This window comes from Acipenser ruthenus, chromosome 25 (genome assembly GCF_902713425.1).
Source record: "Acipenser ruthenus chromosome 25, fAciRut3.2 maternal haplotype, whole genome shotgun sequence".
Lineage (NCBI taxonomy): Eukaryota > Metazoa > Chordata > Actinopteri > Acipenseriformes > Acipenseridae > Acipenser > Acipenser ruthenus.
The window spans coordinates 13,704,574-13,716,353 of NC_081213.1; the positions used below are offsets into that span (position 1 = coordinate 13,704,574).

General features: G+C 40.6%; 2 long non-coding RNA genes across 2 annotated transcripts; both read right to left on the reverse strand.

Annotated features, from left to right (window-relative positions):
• Positions 1-2,906: 2,906 nt before the first annotated feature.
• LOC131701596 (uncharacterized) lies at positions 2,907-3,435 on the reverse strand. Its single transcript, XR_009308904.1, has 3 exons — positions 3,347-3,435; positions 3,166-3,258; positions 2,907-3,029 (listed from the first exon to the last, which is right to left on the reverse strand). It is a non-coding gene; the product is annotated as an uncharacterized LOC131701596 (long non-coding RNA).
• A 2,015-nt stretch (positions 3,436-5,450) lies between these two features.
• Positions 5,451-6,497, reverse strand: LOC131701554 (uncharacterized). The gene is made up of 5 exons (XR_009308871.1): positions 6,331-6,497; positions 6,155-6,251; positions 5,861-6,073; positions 5,639-5,789; positions 5,451-5,547 (listed from the first exon to the last, which is right to left on the reverse strand). It is a non-coding gene; the product is annotated as an uncharacterized LOC131701554 (long non-coding RNA).
• Between the last annotated feature and the right edge of the window lie 5,283 nt (positions 6,498-11,780).

An 11,780-nucleotide genomic window follows, 5' to 3' on the forward strand; every position in this document is an offset into this window, starting at 1 on the left:
GTAAATTTTTTCAGTATAGCTGATTCTACAAATACAAAATTATTAATGTAATGAGTACAGAATATCTAAATTGTGCTTCACATGCTGCAGCACATCTGTGCCTCATCCAGTCCTGCTCGGTTTTGAGATTGCTTCATGTGACACTGAAGTCTTCTATACTCAATGGGGTTTAAAGCCATTATGTTAACATTTCTCTGCTGTAAGAAATCTTGCATTTCACTAGCAGCATGTGGTTGGTCATTATCCTGTTGCAACGTGACGTCAAGAATAGAACATTTATGAGTTAATTATTATTTTATGTACAGTGCCCCTTGCATTTATGGTGGTGCATTGTCACATGATCCTGGGCACTGACTCCCCATGTTTGTGCTTTACAAATGCAGAGCTGTAACCTGAAACCAAGTGTTTGAGATAAAACCCTATAATTCAAATTTAATTTGACAAAAATACTGGTTTCAGAGACCCTGATAAGATCCAACTTTAGGTAACTTAGTTGGAGATGTAGTGTGAACAGGATTGCCAACCTTGCAAGTTTGTTTTTACTGATACTTTCACTCATTTAAACAAAATATGAAATATAAATTAGGCTATTTTTATGTACTTACATTTCTTTGTGTCTTATTTGCTTCTTATGGTTACACATGGACATTTGCAGACTGTATTATTTACTTTGTTGGTCTGCAGCTGGTGCTGTTTAACAGCAGTCTTGCTAGTCAGAATTCAATCCATAATATCTGTACAGTTGATTTCATACATCTGTTTTTACCTGAAAAACTCATTCCAATTCTGCAGTACTGTGTGTCAAAGCTAGCATATTAATGGCAAACTTGGCTCTCCGCAAGGTGAAGACAAGAGCACACTTTTGTGCCAGTATTCATCAGCCGCCAGATCCTATCCAAGATCCATCAAATCAGTCACTTGGTACTGTATAAATTCATTTTTAGGCTATCCAACATATTTCGAAGAACCATCTGTGGGGAAAAACATTGCCACCTCACTCTGCTTTGGCTACTTGATTGAAGAACGCATACTAATTTCAGCAAAGTATAGTTACTCAGTATTCTTTTGCTATTTTTCACTTACATCGTATAAAAGGTGTAGGTATGGGTCATTTGAGCTGATTGGGAAAGCTGCAAAGAACCTCGGAGTAACCCTGGACCCCTGCCTCTCCTACTTCCAGCACATCTCCACTCTAGCACGTACCTGCCGATTCTTCCTGAGCAACATACGAAGAATCTGACCCTTCCTCACAAACTACTCCTCCAGGCCCTGGTACTCTCCTGCATAGACTACTGCAACTCCCTTCTGAATGGCCTCCCTGCGTCCGCCACAGCTCATCCAGAACTCTGCTGCTCGCCTGGTGTTCTCTCTGCTTCGCTTCTCCGACGGTAATCCAGTGGCTCCCGATCACCGCTCACATCCAGTTCAAGACTCTTGTACTCACCTACTGATGCCTTGACCAGACTGCACCCAACTACCTCCAGACCCTCACCTCCCAGCCTGCACTACAAGGCTGGCTATACTTCCTCTACGCTCCCATGCCTCCAGAGACCTCTCCTTCTCCACCCTCACCCCGCAGTGGTGGACAACCTTCTTATGGAGATCAGGACTGCCCAGTCCCTGACCACCTTCTGGTGCCTCAAGACACACCTTCAGGCAACACCTGTAAAACTCAACTCTTCCCTTCTGGACAATATAGCACTCTGCCTTTAATGCATGGAGTAGTGGTTAGGACTTTGAACTCTTAACTGGAGGATTGTGGGTTCAATCCCTGGTGGAGTACACTGCTGCTGTACCCTTGAGCAAGGTACTTTCCCTAGATTGCCCAACTGTATAAATGGGTAATTGTATAAAAAAAAAAAATAATGTGTTATCTTGTAACAATTGTAAGCTGCCCTCGATAAGGGCGTCTGCCAAGAAATAAAATAATGCACTTAGCAGTTCCCTATTTTACTGTATTTAATCCCGCAATTAACCCAATCTCTAGTATTTTGTATTTCACCTACACTCGTATCTAACCCTGATGTAACTATCAACACTGTTATCTGCTCTTGGAACTGCCCCAGTATCAAAGCGTACTGTTTTGAATTTGCTCTTACATTGTAATGTAATTGATATGTATTTTTTGTAAACAACTGTATATCACCCTGGGTAAGGGCATCTAAGAAATAAATACTATATATCCGCCTTTATTTCCATCCAAATATCACGGGTTTACAGACAGTCCAAATTACTCAAATGTACAGATGGCTGGCAACCGAGTGTGAATCAAGCAATAAAATTGTGTAGCAAATTCCTGTTTTACTCTGACATGTGGATTGGAAATAAGCCCTACATATTTACACTGAACAATGTAGATGGTATACAGGAGGTTTGATGCAATAGTCTCTGGTGTGCAGAAAGGCAAAATTGCCTTTTACACTGCCTGCATTACGAGGTTTGATTTGGAATGAAAGGGATTTTTTTTTTTTTTTTTTTAGCAATTGCATGCAACTTCAAAATAAGGTACCAATTTCAGTGAACCATAAAACTATTAATGGAAAGAGGGACGTTTAGATCCAGCACAATACAGTGCATAGCATCGGGTCATTTTAGTAAAAAGCTAGAGGAAATGCCAATTTGCATGTGCAGGGTAACCCTGGACTGTCACAGCTCAAAGTACCGCTTCCACTACTTTTGAAGCATCTGTCCAGCAGGATCTTTCCAGATTGTCTCCAATTATTGGCTGTGAATGCCTTGTACTCAAACATGGATGGGAGACCATTTGACATGTGTTTGTATAATAAGGTGGCCTGTTACGATACCAGCAGTAAAAGGCACAAGTTGATCAGGATATAGATAGAAAACAAAATGTGTGACCATTACACAGTGTAATCCGAGTGATAATTACAAAAACAAAACTTGCAAGTTACTAGGTTTTTATTTTCATAAATGCTTTTGTATGTGGATAAAAGCTACAATTCCAGAGATAAATAGGACCACTGCACACACAAGGGTAGCTACCAGAGGAGACCACAGAACAGCTTGGGCTGAAAGAGAAAGAAATGGCAGTTAGTTGCAGTTTAGTCAGTCACTCTGAATTGGGGAGGGGTTTAAAAAAAAAAAAAAGCCACACTTCTCTTCAACCCCTGCCCCCCAAAAATCTGAAGTAGTTCCTGTACTTACTAGTTTTGACTTCAGAGGGATAGGATCCATATTGCTGCAAATGGATTGGTCCTGAAGACACAAGTGCCTTTACTGCTACCTCAGCACTGCGACCTAGCAAAGGTTTAGTGACCAAGAAATGTGTGTGAGATTTTATATAAAATTACACACACAAAAAAGAAAATCTTTAATATAACCTTACCAAGCCTCTGCTTCCCTGGAATGCACTGCCTCCTACAGAGGCTGTCCGACTGCCTCTTTGCATCACATATCACAACACCACAGTGGAAGTAAATCTGAAAAACAAAAAAGGAACATTTTGGTCAAGGAAAGGAAGCCATATTAAAAAAAAAAGAAAAGGGCAAGGCAATCCAGGTACAGATTCCACTTTCACAGCAAGAGCTGCCATAGTTCCATTGGAGAAGCAATCTGACATATAAGAATGATATGTAGGCCAATACAACAGTTATACCATTGTTACTTCTGCATGCAACAGGCGTGGGGAAGAAAAGACCAATGCCTGCAGGACTTGTGGGTTTAACCACTTGACTGCCTCTAAAAACATACCATACATACCGTTGCATTAATGCAAAGAGGATTCTAATCTTCATACAACTACTCGGAGTTAACCTTGCTAAAAGTTATGTTACTGTTAAATGATGCAATGGTTTCACCAGAGTGCACTCAGTCCATTGGTTCAACGGTAGCATTTTGCTAGAAGAAATTGAATCGTTCAGGAAATTAGAAATTCAATATGTATAAAAAAATGAAAAAGACCCACACACCCATAGAGCCTTGTTTTTCATGAAAGTGAATTCCTATTCAACTAATTGGTTACACAGCTTGTAAACAGTTTATTGCTTGGAACTAGCTGTTGGTTCACTAAATGATTAATTCTGATTGGTAAAGTTGTTACTGAAAACAAGTAGCAAGAGTATAAAAGTTACACCCAAAAAATAAAATGGCAGCATTCTGAAGTAATTCAATGCATAACCGCCTCCATTGATCAGACCGGCTTTGTGAACAATGGAAACCCTCACCCCCCCCCCCCCCCCCCCAAAAGGAGAGTATGCCACATGCACCAAAATGCAATCTTTTTGAATATGGCCAATTACTGTAGATTTGTAAAGGCAACTTAAAAGCCAAAAAAGGACAAGCAAAAACAAACACACACACCACACAACCCCACCATCTTGAAGATCTTGTGGTAAAATTAATCCAACTTCCATACAGCATTTCCAATATCTGTAGGTTTACACAAAAAAGCTACTTGATGATTTCTTACATATATTCATTATGATTAATTATTCTAAACCCCCCTAGAATTGTCTGGTAGTTCATGGTTTCAGTAAGGTTTAGCAAAAATTAATAAAAATTGAAATACATGTCCGAATCCTGACCATGCAAATACCACGTTCATTCAGCAGCAAAATATGTTACATGGATAGAAATCAGTGTTTGATAAGGTAGAGTATCTAGTACGTCATGATACGTATTAAGATACAAGTCATTTGATGGTCTGTGTGTCATCCACTAGATTGATACAAAATCAAAGCAATTATGTTCCCAATCTCAGCCAAGCTTTTATTTCATTATTCAATCCTCGCCCATGTATGTGTTGGGTTGCATTTCACTATAATCATCTTCACTCCCTGTCCTCTTGCTGCACGATTGAGGACCATCTATACGTCTGCACTGGGTTTCAGAACAAGGGAATGGCTGCAGATATCGAAATACATGATTCTAGTTGATACTTTTGGACGACTCCATATACAAGCAACTGAATTTATGAATGATTTTAAAGTGTGAAAGGCAGGAAATAGTAGAGCTGCTCTGGAACCGCAACTCCAGCTCCCTGCTCTGGAGCGTTCAATTGACTCTGCATCGCCAGCTCCAGCTCAAAACTGGCAAGCTCCAGAGCATGGCCAACCCTAGCTTCAAGATTAGCAGTGGACAGATTCAACAGCCTCCCCTCATGGGGGATTTGCCAGCTTACTGATATCTTTCACAGAGCCTTGCACTTCAGCATGATGGGTAAAAGGCTTGCTCTCTGGCACAATATTCAGCAAGTAGGTCAGGGGTAGAATATAAATTCTAGTGTCTGGAGGGGTTACCTGCAAGACAATAACTACGTAAGGAGGGGGCACACACACACACCTGTTAACTTGAGAAATAAATAAAATAAAGTCTCTACCTCTTTCTTTACATCAGGGTCCTCAAATGGCACCTGGAGCGTGTAGGTCTTGGATCCATTGGGAAAGACGTGCTCATGGATATTATACCCTTTTAGATTAGCCTGTGGCACTGTCAAAGTCTCAAGTCCAAATGTAATGTCTACAAGATCCACATCAGGCAGGAATATCCCCAGGGTCACATTGAACACTCGGTCTTTAGTAACAGTGTCTGAAAGGCACGTTAGTATAAAGTGGAACGATAGTAAGCCAGCCCAATGTATTTGGAACACCAGTTCTGCAAAGACATTTTAAATACTCACCGTTTATGAGAAAAGGTGGCCTAGGCATCAAAGGAGTGGTTATTGGATGAAGTATCGTGTGCTTTGTCTTCTCATCCACATCCTGCCAGGTATGCTCCAGCATTGGAGCAATAGAATAAGAAATTGCCTAGGTGTTGTTCAAGACATTGCTCTGGAAAGATGAAAATTTAGATTGAACTTGCATATTCAAAACATTCATGAATAATCTAAATTTGTACAGACCTTATAATATCCACCATCTGCACCCACTGGAATTTTTATTGTGATTAGCTCAGGACCCACATCCAGGACATATCTTCTATTATTAACTGTTGGCGGGTCAAGCTTGCGCCCATCAATTCCCATTTGAACATTGAGGCTAGTAAGTGGTGTTGTAGGAACAAGGGGAGGTATGACACGGGGAACTCTCCATACAATCTGTGAATGACGTACCATCTGGCAAGTGCAAAAAGAAAAGTGTGACAATGATGCAATAGGATTAGAATTCCAAGAGGTCTCCCAGACGAGCCTTCTCACCAGTAGGGCATGCAATTGCAGTGTCCACCATCAAGACCATCCATCTTTGCTTATAGAAGGTAGTTGACCTTAGGACTGCCATTGGTACAGTTTGGATCTGTTGGAGAGAGAAATGTTCCTGATGGGGCTACAAATGTTTGAGAAAAGAATAAAAAGCAAGACATGGCCACACTCACCAGTTGAGGCTGAGTTTCTGTTGCATTGTAGGCAGCTCTTAACATGATTCTGGTTGGGGTAGTGTTTATTCCATAACCACTCAACATGGCCTGAGCAACAGTCATCTCTTTCTTTTTATTTTGTGCGAGATGAAACACTACTTGCCAGATTGCATTGTCAGCAGCAGTTGCCTAGTAGGAAGGGTAGACAATAGGAGGCAATGCTTATAGACATAAATGTCATGTCAGTATTGTGACCAACAACTCAAAAGCAATCTAAATAAGCCCCCATTTTATTTGTGCATTTAATGGTGCCAGTAACCATGTCACTGGCTAAAAAATTAGAAAAAAAAGCAGAAGTCATGAATCATTTTGCCAGCTGATTAAATGCACACATTGCAAACAGAATAGTGATAGTGGCATGTCACCAGGCTCACCAATAATATCGATGCGGAAGTGTTTCCCCACAAGAAAAGACTTATCCAGCATAATCATCATCAAGTTTCCCAGGCATTCTGTTGTCACAAACCCTGCAAAACACATTGATCTTGAAAGACTGACAGTAAATAGAGAACAGTAGTCTATTTACGCCATGTTAAAAAGGCCTACCTGGGGGCGGGTTTTGGGTCCAAACTTCAGCGGCTAACACCGCTAACAGCAATGATATTCTGCGTAGAAAACAAAGAAACGAAAGTGGGAAAGAAAATAAATCAATAAAAACACAATAAGAGAAACGAGAAACACTTACCCAAATCCAAGACGTGTCATCATTGACTCGAAGCCAGGTGCAGTCTCACTACATTAACGGTGGCAAAAACCCAACTAAAATGCCAACGCATAAGCAGTCCACCATTTAGCTTAGCGTAGTCTTTAGAGATGGTGTGGAAGGGTGAGGGTATTCACTGACACAGGAGACAGAAGATTTTATTTGGAAACACCGCACAGGTGCCCAGATTTATTTATTTTTCTTATTAATTGTTTTATTTACTTTAGCCCGCAGAGGGCGCTGTTGTCCGTGGTCTGGATACTGCCGACAGTAAACCAGGACCATGGGGTTACCAACACAGGTATCCAACTCCGTGCACCTTCAAGTGCTCAAAAGTAATAATGAAAACAGAAGGCGAAAGAAAAAGGGAAAATAAAACACAGTAATAAAACTACAAACAAAAGTGCTGCTTATGCAGTGCCCCCACTGCCGCTAAGCCGGTCAGCACGGGTCTCCATCCTACACTCCACTGTGATTATACACTGGGGTTGGCCAGGGTTCCCCGTATATCTATACACGTCCCCTCGGGTAGGTAATTATTTATTTTATTTTGTAAATTGTTTTTACAGAAGGCTGTCCCCTCAGTCGGGCTCGCCTGCTCCTTATTTCACGCTGGCCTCTTCTGCCAGCGACACTGTACTTTCCCCAACCCGGCCACCCGAGCGCATAACCAAGCCAGTTCTTATGGGCCGAGCAGTCTCCCAAGGGCCGCCCCTCAGCCACTCAGAGAGAGGGAAAGCACACACACACTCTTCCCCACCTCTCCGTGTCATCGCCATGGCCGACAGGCGGATCCCACGAGACTGCTGCCCTCTACCTGCAGTAATACGGATGTGCCAGACAGTCAGTCCAGATCTCCCCTGTTACAGATGGGCTTATAAAGGCAGAAATGAACACGATGCAGACGAGATACTTACCACTAATGAACTAATTAGCGAGCGCACACCTGCTGCACAGAGTGAAAATAAAAATACTATTCACATTTTCAGCTGTTGCAACTGCGTGAACTTGTTAGTGAAATATGGGGACAAAAATCACAGAAACTATTGCCACATTATGATAAAATAAAATAAAAAGTCACGGGTATCAATTACAACTTTCAAAACACTGTTGTTTTCCTGAGACGTAAAACCGAGGCTCCGGTTGTTGATGCATAGTTAGGGGCACCAGATGTCCCTTTTGTCAAAACAACGTAAACAACCACTTCCTATAAACTTAGTATATATATATACAGTGCCGTGAAAAAGTATTTGCCCCCTGTCTTATTTTCTGCATTTTTGCCAATTTTTCACATTGTATTTGGTCAGATTTTTTTGTGGGTTGTAGTTTGGTGCTTCTTTCATTTGTTTGGTGTGCAAGGTAATCAAACATGCAATCTTCAGGTGTGAAAAAGTTATTGCCCCCCTAGTTAACTCTACCTAATTAAAGGGGTAATTAGGGTCAGCTGTTTGAGTACTTTGGTCAACAACCAGGCCTGCCCTGCCCAATATAAATCTGACTAACTTTGGCCCTTACCATCAGAGTGAAGTTGTCAGCACACAGGTTCTAGAGGCACATCATGCCACGAACAAAAGAAATACCTGAAGACCTCCGGAAAAAAGTTGTTGATGCCTATCTGTCTGGAAAGGTTTACAAAGCCATTTCTAAGGCTCTGGGGCTCCACCAAACCACAGTCAGAGCCATATTGTCCAAATGGAGAAAGTTTGGGACAGTAGTGAATCTTCCCAGGAGTGGCTGTCCTGCCAAAATTTCTCCACGAGCAAGGTGTAAAATCGTCCAACATCCAGATATCTGCAGGGCTCTCTTGCCTCGGCTAAGGTCAGTGTTCATGACTCCACCATCAGAAAGATGCTGGGCAAAAATGGGATTCATGGCACAGTAGCAAGGTGGAAACCATTGCTCACTAAGAAAAACATGAATGCTCATCTCAAGTTTGCCAAAAAGCACCTGGATGATCCTCAAGAGTTCTGGAACAATGTTCTATGGACAGATGAGTCAAAAGTGGAACAAAAACCAAACACTGCATTCCACAGTAAGAACCTCATACCAACGGTCAAGCATGGTGGTGGTAGTTTCATGGTTTGGGGACGCCTTGCCATCATTGAAGGAACCATGAATTCTGATCTGTATCAGAGAATTCTACAGGAGAATGTCAGGCCATCCGTCAGTGAGCTGAAGCGCAGCTGGGTCATGCAGCAAGACAATGATCCGAAACACACAAGCAAGACTACATCAGAATGGTTGAAGAACAAGAAATTTAAAGTTTTGGAATGGCCTAGTCAAAGTCCACACCTAAACCCCATTGAGATGTTGTGGCAGGATCTGAAACAAGCAGTTCATGCTTGAAAACCCACAAATGTCACTGAGTTGAAGCGGTTCTGCATGGAGGAGTGGGCCAAAATTCCTCCACGGTGCTGTGATAGACTAATCAATAACTACAGGAAGCGTTTGGTGCAGTTATTGCTGCTAAAGGTGGCTTAACCAGTTATTGAGTCTAAGGGGGCGATTACTTTTTCACACAGGGACATTGGGTGTTGCATAACTTTCTTTAATAAATTCATGAAATATGTCTCAAATTTTTGTGTTATTTGTTCACTCAGGGTCCCTTTTATCTAATATTAGGTTTTGGTTGAAGATCTGATAACATTCAGTGTCAAAAATATGCAAAAATGCAGAATATCAGACAGGGGGCAAATACTTTTTCACGGCACTGTATATATATATATATATATTTGTTCTTGTAATATATTGTTGTATCAAGTACTGAATTTAAATTGTTTACTATCGTTTAGTTCCAATTCAGTAAGCAGAAACAATACCTAAATGTGGCCAGTAGGTGGTGCTAAACTGGATACTTGCCTGCTTTGCAGTAAGTGAAAATGAAGCAGTTGGAAGTTTCCAGTTGGATTGTGCGAGTCTGTGTGCTGCTGGTTATTGTAAAATAATAGTAAATAAAGAATTAGAAGGGTTAAAGAAACACTTCAGTTCTCTATTTTTAAAATGCCCAATAAGCACAGTAAACAATAAACAAAAGTTAGCTTGGTGTTCTCTATTACAGTCTAGAACGCACATGCATGATTAGCTGGGAATATATAATAATCACACCTTTAAACTAAAGCATACCAGAACTTGTCCAAGATCCATAAAGCTATTCTGTATGCTATAATGCAAAAGAAAGGGCACGCATGCAATATATGTGGGATGCAAATCAAGACTGGATTCAATGCTTTGAGGGCAAGGCCTGTGTTAAACACATCTGGCTATTAAGAAATATTGTTTATGATGTTCAGTGTTATAAAGCATCATGTTTCAGATATTAAATGGACCATAATCTGTCTGTAGAACCATTAGATTATAAATCCACCCTTAAAGAATTTGGACAAGAAACCAAGTACAGTATTGTTTATTATTTTGTTAAAAGTAACAAACTACATCATTATATCCTGTCTTACCACACACAAAACATAAATGAAACAGAAGTATTACAAATCATAAATATTACACATGAACTACCAGTCCATTTTTTCAGTATAACTGATTCTACAAATACAAAATTATTAATGTCATGAGTACAGAATATCTAAATTGTGCTTCACATGCTGCAGCACATCTGTGCCTCATACAACTAATGCAACTTTGACAGAAATCTTGACTCCTATTGTAATGTGGGTGCCAGTCCTGCCGTTTTGAGATTGCTTCATGTGACATTAACCCCATTGAATGTACATGTCAAAACCATTGCGTTAACATTTCTCTGCTGGCAGAAATCTTGCATTTCACTAGCAGCATGTGGTTGGTCATTATCTTGTTGCAACGTGTCATCAAGAATAACACATCTATGAGTAAATTATTATTTTATGTACCGTGCCCCTTTGCATTTATGGATCCATAAGCAAACTGCTTATCTGTAGTGTGGTGGTGCATTGTCACCTGATCCTGGGCACTGACTCCCCATGTTTGTGCTTTACAAATGCAGAGCTGTAACCTGAAACCAAGTGTTTGAGATAAAACCCTAAAGTTAAATTTGACCAAAACACTGGTTTCAGAGGCCCAGATAAGATCCAACTTTAGGTAACTTAGTTGGAGATTTAGCATGAACAGCATTACTAACCTTACTAAAATCTGAAACAGTAAGACAGTATAAAAGACTATGTATTTAAATGCAAGTCTTATTTACTTTTTAGTCACACATGGACACATTTGCAGACTGCATTATTTACTTTGTTGGCACTGTTTTTAACAGCAGTCTTGCTAGTCAGAATTAAATTCAGAATGTCTGTATAGTGGATTTCATACATCCGTTTTTACAAGGTTACCAGTATTCATCAGCCATCAGAGCCTAAGATCTGCCAAGTCAGTCACTTTGTACTGTATAAATTTTGTTTTTAGGCTATCCAGCATATTTTGAAGAACTATCTGTGGGGACAAACATTGCAAGATGGACGCCGTCTCCCAAGCTCGCTGTGCTTTGGCTAGTTGGTTGAAGAACACATACCAATTTCAGTAAAGTATTGTTAACTGGCATTCTTTTGATACTCCTCATATAAAAAGGGGTAGGTAGAGGTCATTCAAGCCGATTGGGAAAGCTTCCAAGCAATAAAACATACCATCCAAGTGTGACTTCAAGTTAGATGGTTGGTAATCTGGAGTGTGAACCAACTAGTAAAATGGTATAGCAAATTCCCGTTTTACTCCAACATGTGGA